The sequence below is a fragment of the Vombatus ursinus genome, unplaced genomic scaffold (genome assembly GCF_900497805.2).
Source record: "Vombatus ursinus unplaced genomic scaffold, bare-nosed wombat genome assembly UNPS02015255.1, whole genome shotgun sequence".
Taxonomy (NCBI): Eukaryota; Metazoa; Chordata; class Mammalia; order Diprotodontia; family Vombatidae; genus Vombatus; species Vombatus ursinus.
The window spans coordinates 28,291,037-28,301,193 of NW_020955033.1; the positions used below are offsets into that span (position 1 = coordinate 28,291,037).

General features: G+C 40.6%; 1 pseudogene; it reads left to right on the forward strand.

The window, feature by feature from the left end:
* Nucleotides 1-5,156, forward strand: part of LOC114031769 — a 53,847-nt pseudogene extending 48,691 nt beyond the window's left edge.
* The last annotated feature ends 5,001 nt before the right edge of the window (nt 5,157-10,157 follow it).

Sequence of the window (10,157 nt, forward strand, 5' to 3'; positions counted from 1 at the left end):
ATGAGAGGGAACTCAGCCATCATCTAGCCTGATCTCATTTAACATATAGGAAACTGAGGTCCAGAGAGATAAATTGATGTACCTATAGTCATATAGGTAATAAGTAGCAGGGCTAGTATTTGAATCCATGACTTCTGACTCTAAAGCCGTTGCTCTGTCCACTGTACTACATTGCATGTCACCTGTTCAAGAGGTGAATATGTTCACTTGTTCAAGAAGAGTTCCCTAAAGTATAAGGTCTTGGGTGATTGCCTAGATTTGTCCTGCCCAATAGACAATTATTTCCAAGATTGTTGGGATATTTGAACCACTTGAGATCGTTCAATGCTTCCTGCTCCCAAGCAAATTGCTCATTCTCACTTTCTGAACATGAGCAATATCCAATAGGCTCCTTTTAATTGGGTTAGAAAATACAATCTCACTTAACCAACTTGGAACAAGGCACTTTGATTGAATTAAATTGGGCATGACAAAAATCAGTAAAACTCATCAATTCAAATCAATCAATCTCAATAAACAGACCACATCTGGTTAAGGAGAAATAGAAAGTCAATTACAAACCAGGGGCAGTCTTTTAACCCCTCCATAACTGATACATTGCCATAATGGGAACCCAGAATGATTATGGAGCATAACATAAACTTGATGGTACAAGCAAATCTTCCACAGCTCTAATGAAAAGTAGTAAAGAACAAAGGACACTGGAATTGAAGTCAAAAGTCCTCCATTTGGGGACAGCTAGGTGGTACAGTGGATAGAACACTGGCCCTGGAGTCAGGAGGATGTGGGTTCAAATCCGGCCTCAGACACATAATACTTCCTAGCTGTGTGACTCTGGGCAAGTCACTTAACCCCAATTGCCTCACAAAAAAAAAAAAAGTCCTGCATTTGAATCTCATCTCTGCTACTTACAATCTGTAAAACCTGGGTCAAGTCACTCCTCTTTTCAATCTCATTTTCCTTACCTGTTAAAGGGGTATCTTGGACAACATGATCTCTAAGGTCCAATTCTAAATCTATTTGACCCTGCCATGATTCCATGAATGACATTGGGGGACATCTCCAGTCATCCTGATTTATGTCTTACCACTGGACCCAGATGGCTGTGGAGGAGAAAGTAAGGCCAGTGATTTTACCCAGTCCTCCCTTACTTAAATCCAATTCACTTGCTATTCAAGGTAATGCCATAGTCCTCTTCAAGAATGAAGGACAATAACAACCCATGAGTAGTATGGGCTGCCCCATTGGCCAGTTCCAGTTGAGCAATGCATCTCCTCATTTTCTTTACTTCCCTTCCTCTTCGCCTTTCTCATCCATTCCCTTTCCTTTTCCTTTTCTCTTTCCTCTCCCTCTGTCCACATAGGCTATCACATCCTTACCTGTGGGTGCTCTGCCCAAAGGAATGTAAATCTTGATGGCTGAAACCTAGCAAGATCTTTCTTAACAGACCATGTCTTAGACCCAAATCACTCTGGCCTCTTATTGATTGGTCAACAATAGGTTCCAGTCCAAGGCCACTGGGTGGTCCTTGTTTGGACCCTGACTGGCTCAGAGTGAATGTAAATAGCAATTCTTTCTGTTTTGGCCAGGAGGATTTTCCCCTCCCAGATTGATTTTTTTTTTTTGGACTAGGTAAAAGAGGCTGTTCTTTGTCTCATTTCTTACCTAGTCTTAATCATTAAATGACTGTTGCCTCAGTCAAACTGAGACCTGGGAAAGACCTTAGCTTAACAAGGTTAAGATGTCCCACTGCATTCAGAGCCATCTCCAATCGTCCTGATTTATATCTTGCCACTGGAGGAGAAAGTGAGCCTGGTGACTTTGCACAGTCCTCCTCACTTAGAACTGATTCACTTGTAAGTCATGGCATCACCTTCCTGATGCCATGGTCCTCTTTGGGAATGAAGGACAAAATAACAACAAATGACGTTATGAATAGACTTTCATTAGCACTCATTTAACCATCCATATTGAACAGATGCTTTAACAAAAGTACATCTACTATTTATGCCAGGTTTAGTAGATCTTAATCTGTCTCTACACAGCACAGAAGGAAAAGAAGAATAAGCATTCATCCACTTCTTATAACCATAGTCATTAGTCACACTTGATGTCAGACCAAACAGTTCACTTGGAGACCTTATCAGTTACTTCTCTTGCAAAAAGTGTTTAATAGATCTTTCTTGAATTGTTCCATGAATAGGTCATATTTTTGTTTTCCTGAAGGAGCTTACTGTTAAAAGTAGACAATATCAATGTGACTAGAGTTATTGAGGATGTACAATAATTCTTTAAATATCTCTCTCTCCTTCTCTCTGTCTCTTTGTCTGTCTCTGTCTTTGTCTCTGTCTTTACCTCTCTGTCTCTCTTTCTCTGGGTGTGTGTTTTTCTCTCTGTGTGTTTCTCTCTGTCTGTCTCTGTCTCTGTCTTTGTCTCTTTCTCTCTCTACCTCTCCCCCAGTATGTGTGTGTATAAATACAAATACATTCTACAAGTTGTTTCCATTTTATACAGAGGGAAACATGTCTATTTAATACTATTATGATAACGAACTATGGAACTCTTAGGAGAGAAATATTGGGAGAATGGTCTTTTATTCAGTCAAAGTTACCTGGAGGAGGTAGTATTTCAGCCATTATCGAATGCTGAGAGGCAGCCTGAGAACTAGTGTAGGAATAGTATAGCAAAACAGGCATGAATAAAAATCGTGTCTTATCAGGGAAAGCACATAGCTCAGGAAAAACCATAGAGTCAAATTTGGATATATTAAGTAAAACCAAAAGCCCATTATTTTCTGTATCACCTGGTTTGACTGTTATGACTATCTATAGGAAATTGGTCACTTTACTTAGAAACAGGACACTACAACTCATCACTTAGAAGAACTAATACTTACTAGTTTGTAAATGTGATTGAGACAAGTTCTGTTTTTTTTTAATCTCATAATTGCTCATTCTAGTGATGCTTATTACTCTAGTGATCCAAGAATTATGAGGTTCACATTAGCTGATGGCTAACTTGATATAAATTCTCATTACTGGCTAATGTCCCCTGGTATCTTGTCCAACTTAGGATCATTCTCTAAAATCTCTCCAGTTCCATAAAACATACTACCTCACAGGGAAATCCTGGTCTCCTGGGGACAAAATACAAAATACATACTAGTGTTGAAGCTGGTGAAGGACACATTCACTCACAACACTGAAAGAGCTTAGTTCTTTGGGAAGACAATTCTGTCTAGAGCTTCCTTGAATTGTAGACATCCAGTTTCATAAAACTGAAAGGAAATTGTGGCTAGGGTCAATTAAAGCAGCCAGGTATATAATTTCATTGCTTATGTTGCTGCATGTGAAAATTCTTGGATGAACAGGTTTGAGAATCCCCTCAAATGATACAGTTGCTAAGTTGGAATGCCCAGGTTCCAACTCTGGGCTCCAAAGCACTATTCACTAGATTGCAGTTCTTCTGCACCAATAGATATAGAAACATAGACAGATGCTTGTGTCTATGAGCTTCCTGCCATAGAAAAGTCAGAAAGGCATAGAGATATAATTAAGCTCCCTTTATAAATTTAAGTGACTTGCCTAAGATCACAAAAATTGCAAATGAAAGAGCTACTTAGGATTAAAAACCTACATTACATGGCTACAAAACTCTTTCCACTACATCACATACCATAAACATCACCACCATTAGATGAAAACTGGCAGGAGAGGAAGTTTATTCACTGTTGGAAAAGAAAAAATGATAAAGGAGGGTAAGGGATAGAGAGAAAGGAGATAAAAGAAAGAGACCATTATACATCACCTAAACTGTTTGCTACATAGGGATTGGGAAATGTGGCTCCATTATGAATTTTAAAAATATGTATTAGTCACTTATCTTTTGATTTTTAATAATGATGATGATGTTTAAGGATCTCAAGGGTCTTCATGCCCCTTCCTTTCGGCACATTTCTTCCCAGCAAGAATTGTCTTGCTGTCAATAGTTTCCTGAAAGAAGGCCTGGGACGCCTACTTTGTTAAGCACAGAGAGAACACATGATTTTGCACATGAGGAGAGAGCTCAGCCCCTGAGGAAGCTAAGAATCCCAGAGCAATTAGTGCAGCTGTTGTCTGTAATTTCCTCAGCTCCCAACTGGAAGGGTTTTGAATCACCCAAGCTGCTTTAGGGATTGAAGACAAACATAAACTAAAGTCATGTCTTTCAGGCAAAGAGGGAAAAAGAAAAACAAAAATGAAAAGTTCCTACCAAGTAGAAAGAAATCTGCAAAAGGAGAGTAAAGAATCAAGGGCCTGGAAATGATCTTGAGAATTCCACTAGCCCCAAGGTATCAAATGCAGGGCAGGCAACACTCCAGGGCATGACCTGAACCAGATTAAAATATAACTGGAAAATATTTGACAAAATAAATAAAAACACAGTAAAACATAGATAAGATTACATTTTAAACTATGTCATTATGCTGCCTTCAGGGATCCTTATGTATAGATTAGTGGCCCCCATTTCTAGCTGAATTTGAAACCACTATTCTAATTCACTCCTTAAATCCAGGTAGGCTCACATGAGGCAAATAAGGACCACACACTCCAACCCCTTCCAGCAAGCTAACATTCTAACAGCCCCAACTGCCAGGATTTGTTTGTTTGTTTGTTTTCCCTGTCAAGATATTAGGAGAACCCTATTTCCAGATCTAAGGCTCAGCAAGCAAGCTGCACCTTGACCTTGGCATAACAATCCTTTGGGCTCACCTTCTGGATGATCTTACTCTCTGGCAAAATCACATAATTATTGTATGGCTTTGACCAGCACCAGTTGTTCTCTGAGCTTGGATGAGTCATGAACAAGTCCAGACAAGTTCTAGTCATGAAGCCCTGCTATGAATCAAACTTGTCACATTGTTGCTGTTACCCCTCATTGTCAAGACTACAGATCACTGCATAGCCATTGGCACTAAAGCTGATCCCCACAATAGGGGTATGGCCCTAGCACACATGTCTAACCTCCTTCCTTGCTTGCAAGCCATTTCCCTCACTTTGAAATTAACTTCTGTTTGATTCCGGAGTCTCCTGTCTCTAGCCTGCTCTTTTCGACTTCGCTATCCACAGGTTGGAGGCTGGTTTGAACTGGTTGACATCCTTGATGCATGGATATAATCTTGCTTTTTTTTTTGCCTTGAGGCAATTGGGGTTAAGTGACTTGCCCACTGTCACACAGCTAATGAGTGTTATGTGTCTCAGGCCGGATTTGAACTCAGGTCCTCCTGACTCCAGGGCCAGTGCTCTACCAAATGCACCACCTAGCTGCCCCTTAATCTTGCCATTTTTGATGATACCACCAAAAATGAAGTCATTGGGCTGTGAAGTTGGAATCTGATTTCACCAAATAGTCTTTTCCTACCAAAAACATACATACCTCAGCTTTCAGACTGTGCATAAAGGTTAATTTAACCTGGACTATTATTTTCTGTGTCAAAATTTGACTCATTTACAGCAGTTTCTTGTTTCTATGAATTAAATCATAGTGGGGGAAGAGGAGCACCAGTTTACTAGTTTAAATCGGAGTACTTATTCATTGTTAAGTCTATGATTTGAGAGAAGTCTGACTGAGAATGTGAGATGAAAGTTGGAGATTAAGACAAATAGTGGACTGGAGTTTTGCTGGTTTTCATAAAAGAAAATAACCAAGAGGTATCTCCCATTCCAGTTAGGTGTCATGGGTGTAGAGTGTCCCTAGATAACTTTAGAGTAGATCAAGTTGGACTTTGATCTTTATGGGGTAATGTTTCCACTTCCAGAAACCTTCATGCTGCTCTCTATGATGAAAAAGGAGGATATCTGTAGCCTTTATAGATATGTCCTAACTTTGGCTTTATGGACTGTTAATGTAATGTATCCTGGGCCATATAATATTCTCTCTCCTGTGGCAGAACCTGATGGTGTCTTAGATAGACATTAGGTGGGAAGTTTTGATTACAGCACCAAAAGTCTACCATTCATTTGGAGCCATCCTGATTGGCTGGAAGTGTTTGGGATTGTCATCCTGATGAATTAACTTCACCCAGAGAGCCTGGCTAGAAAAATCCCAGATTGAGAGGAGGTGGGGAAGGGGAAAGGAGTTTTAGGAGAAATAAGCACATGTTCTAAAATAATCTCACTCTCCCCTTTCACTTATGCCTAGAAAAGCTTTCATTCTCTTAGCATCCTTGTCTCATCTATTAGAGAGAAAAATGGTCTAGGAAAATAACACAAAAGCATAAAATAATTGTTATTTTGCTATGTTATCTTGAGAGGGCAATGCCTTAAAACAAATCAACAAGACTTTATTAAATATTTACTGCGTGGCAGGCACTGAGCTCAGAGCTGGGGGTACAAAGAAAGGCAAAAGGCAATCCTTGCCCTCAAGGAGCTCACAGTCTAATCAGGGAGATAGCATGCAAACAACTCTGTACAAACAAAATACATACAGGATAAAACTGCAGATAATCTCAGGAGGAAGTCACCAGCATTAAAGAGGACCACTAAAGACTTCTTGCAGAATCTGAGATTTTAACTGAGACTTGAAGGATGTCAGAAAAGCAAGGAGATGGAGCAGAAAGAATTTCAGGCATGAGAGACAGCCAGCAAAAAAGGCAAAGGTGGGAAGTGAAATGTTGAGTGTGAGGAATATCAATGAGGCCAATGTCACTGGACATAGGTGGAGGGGAATAAGGTGTGAAAAGATTGGAAAACTAAAATAATGTATTTCTAATGGTGGAGGTTAAGGCACTACAAGCAGATATTTGACTATAACAAGGCCTTCTTCACATGTTGCATAGACAACTGACGATTACTCCTGACAATCAAGCTGATCCTTATGGGTATCAGACTAAGAGAAAGTATAGGACTGGTAAAATAAGGCACAATCTAAGAGCAAACCTAGGATAGGCTAACTTGGGAAATAGAAAGATCTCTAAGAAATGGGTAAGTCTTTACATGGTAAGGAAGGCTATGGTCTTCTAAGTTTGAGGATATAACTATGTGATACCAAAGTAAGTGGTATATTCAATAAAGGAGTTCATCAGTTCAAGCAAAAATTAGTCAAATTGATTGTCCTAGTACTAGGACCCCAAGCATTCCCCACCACTAATTCAGGTGAAGAGTTTGCCAATGCAATAAAGCATAGAAATAGAAGTGACCTCAATGTAGGCCAGTCTCCAGAAGCTGTGATCAAAATGAAGCCAGAGGTCAGGAATCAGAGGTGATAAGATGTCTAGGTGCTAAAAGTTGGGGTAAGGTGGCAGGTTAGAATTAGGTAGACAGGTATATGTGAAGAACAAGAGTGAGAGCCAGTAAAGGTTCAAAGGCCAGGCTGAGGAAAACTTGAAGTACAAAAAATATTAAAATATAGTGCAAGGCCAAAGTTCTAATCAAGGAGTTAAAACCAAGAGTCTATAGGCCCAGGAGATAAAGAACAGAGCGAAAGAAACTCCAGGAATCAGGAAACCAAGAAAAACCTTGCAGGCAACCTAAGTGACCAGTCTAAAGGCCAATTTTTAAAAATGATTTTTATCAAGGCAGGGACCAATCCCAGAAGGGCTAACCTAGATGCTGCATGTGAAAGCAGTTAATTGGGGCCGTAGGACTAAGGTGAAGAGTGCTGGGTAAAGGGAGAGGAAGCAGGTGCTTCTGGCAGGCAGACCTGCCAATTTGAATGAATTGACTAATAAGTTCAATCAAAGCACTGCATCCAGTAGTCATATGAAAACACAGCTTGAAATAGGCTATGTTTACATTTTGGAGACATGAGACAGTTGTGAGGGGGGACTTCAACAATTTGGATATCAGCTGGAGCTCCTACTTTGCTAAAAACAGAGCAGGTGATAAATTCTTGACTTTTCCTTGATGATAATTTCATTCTTCAAAACCATATAGGAAGTGATAAAGGGAACTTTTAATTATGATTCTGATGCTGAACAATAAGGAGGAATTTGTGATTGAAACAGAAATAATAAGGCTCAGGACCTAGGGCATATGCCAGAATTCCCTTCTGCTATGGAGGCTAAAGCTGGTGGATCATTTGAGTTCAGGAATTATGAAGGATTTACAGAAGGGCCAAAGCTAATTGGTGTCCACATTAACTCTAGCCCTCAGAAAGCCACTGGGAGGCCTAAATAGAGAAGCATAAGCTCAAATATGAAAAAAAAAAACAAAAACAAAAAAGAAAAAATAAGTGGGTTAAAGATTCTGAGGTAATCAGTATCGGGAATGGGCATACCAGAGGCTGCTGGGCAAAAATAGGGAGAACAGGTCTCAAAAAAGAAAAGAAATGATGGGAATTTTGGGTAGAGGTGACTAGTCTACCTTAAAGTTTATGACAAATAAGTAGGGAAAATCTAGCTATGGTCTGATATAAACCCTTGATTTTGTGATAATAGATTTCAAAAAGTTCAGAGGTGGGATAGCTAGGAATCTATGGGCTAAAATCACATGAGTGAAATCTACTCAAGAGTTATGGGAAGCAAGTTGAGAAGAGAGACAGATATGTAGAGAGAACACAGATCATCAGAGGCAAAAACATTGGTGGGCCCTCCTAAGCAATAGTTTAATAATGTGGAATAGCTTTGAACCTGGAATAGTCATTCCACGGTGAAGTTGATTTGGGTGGGAATATCCACTCAGTGGATATTCAAGCAAGTTTGGATTCCCTAAGTCCCAGTGATGAAAATACTGAGAACATGAACCCAGATTTTAAAATGAAGTATCCTGGACCTTTCAGGAGAAATTCAACCCACATTCAACATCCAGCTCTTATGTGTCTCCTCCTCCTTAAGGAACCCCGTGGGCATCTGTAGTTTCTGAATAATTAAACAGCCTCTACCTCCTACCCTCCTCCAACCCCAAAAAGATGGGCTCCAGTGTGTAGGGTGGAAGGTTGGAAGAGGACAAAATAGTCAGAGACCAGAGGAAATATCATGAATTTGGGGTTGGCAGCAACAGGAGCTGGCATGTCAATAATATATTAGCCAACTATAGACAGACACACAGACACAGGGGCAGGTGGGTGAGCCCCCTTCCTGCCCCTCCCCCTAGACTCCCTCAGGGAAGCACAGATGGCTGGCTTCTTTCCTCCCTTCTCAATCCAAGTTCCTATCCTTTCCCCCTAAAACTCGGAGGATGGATTCACCCATGTTGCAGGTGGGGAGAGGTTCTTCCACAAGCTTAAGACTGTCCCACCTCCCTCCCTAATGCCGCTAAACCCAGCACTGAGCTTATTGTGTTACTGAGGATACAAAGAAAAGCAAAAACAAAGTACTTGCCTTCAAGGAGCTCACATTCTAATGGGGGTAGGAAACAACACGCAGATAACTGTATACACAAGAGCTACACTGTAAAAATGGAAAGGAAGGGCCTTTTGGGTTGGGGGAAAGGGGACTTGGAAAGGCATCTTCAGAAGGTGGGATTTAAGCTAACTCTTGAAAGAAGTCAGGGAAACCAGGAGACTGAGGTGTGGAGGAAGAACATTCCAAGCCTGGGGGACAGCCAGTGAAAAGGTAGAGTCATGAGATAGATTGTTCCAAGTAGTTTGGAGTAACTGGATTGGAAAGGAATATATGGATGAGAGTAAGGTGTAAGGAGGCTAGAAAGATAGGGAGGAGTCATCTTGTGAAAGGCTTTAAAGGGCAAACAGAGGATTTTACATTGTATACTAGATCCTGGAAGTAATAGAGTATCACTGAAGTTTATTAGCAGAGGTGGGGTTGGGAGGAAGCTGAGCAACATTGTCAGACCAGTACTTTAGGAAGATGACTTTGGCAGCTGATGATAGACTCAAGATGAACTGGAACAGAGAGAGACTGTAACACTTGAGGCAGACCTGGTCTGTCTAACCCTAGGAAGAGATAGGACTAGTGCACCTACAAGACCTGGAGCTGTAAGACTAGAGAGGTGATGTGGGGAAATCACCAGATTTGTAATCTAGTGGCAACTAGGTTACGTTATGTCACCTGGGTTTAAATCCTAGTCCCTAGCTGGGTGACCTTGAGCAAGTAGCTTCTGTTCCCTGGGGTACATATAAATGCATATGTAAAATGAGTGGATTGGATTAAATGGTTTTTAAGGTTCCTTTCTGCTCTAACAGTCATCAGCTTGGTAAAACCAGGACTGTCAAACCAGTCT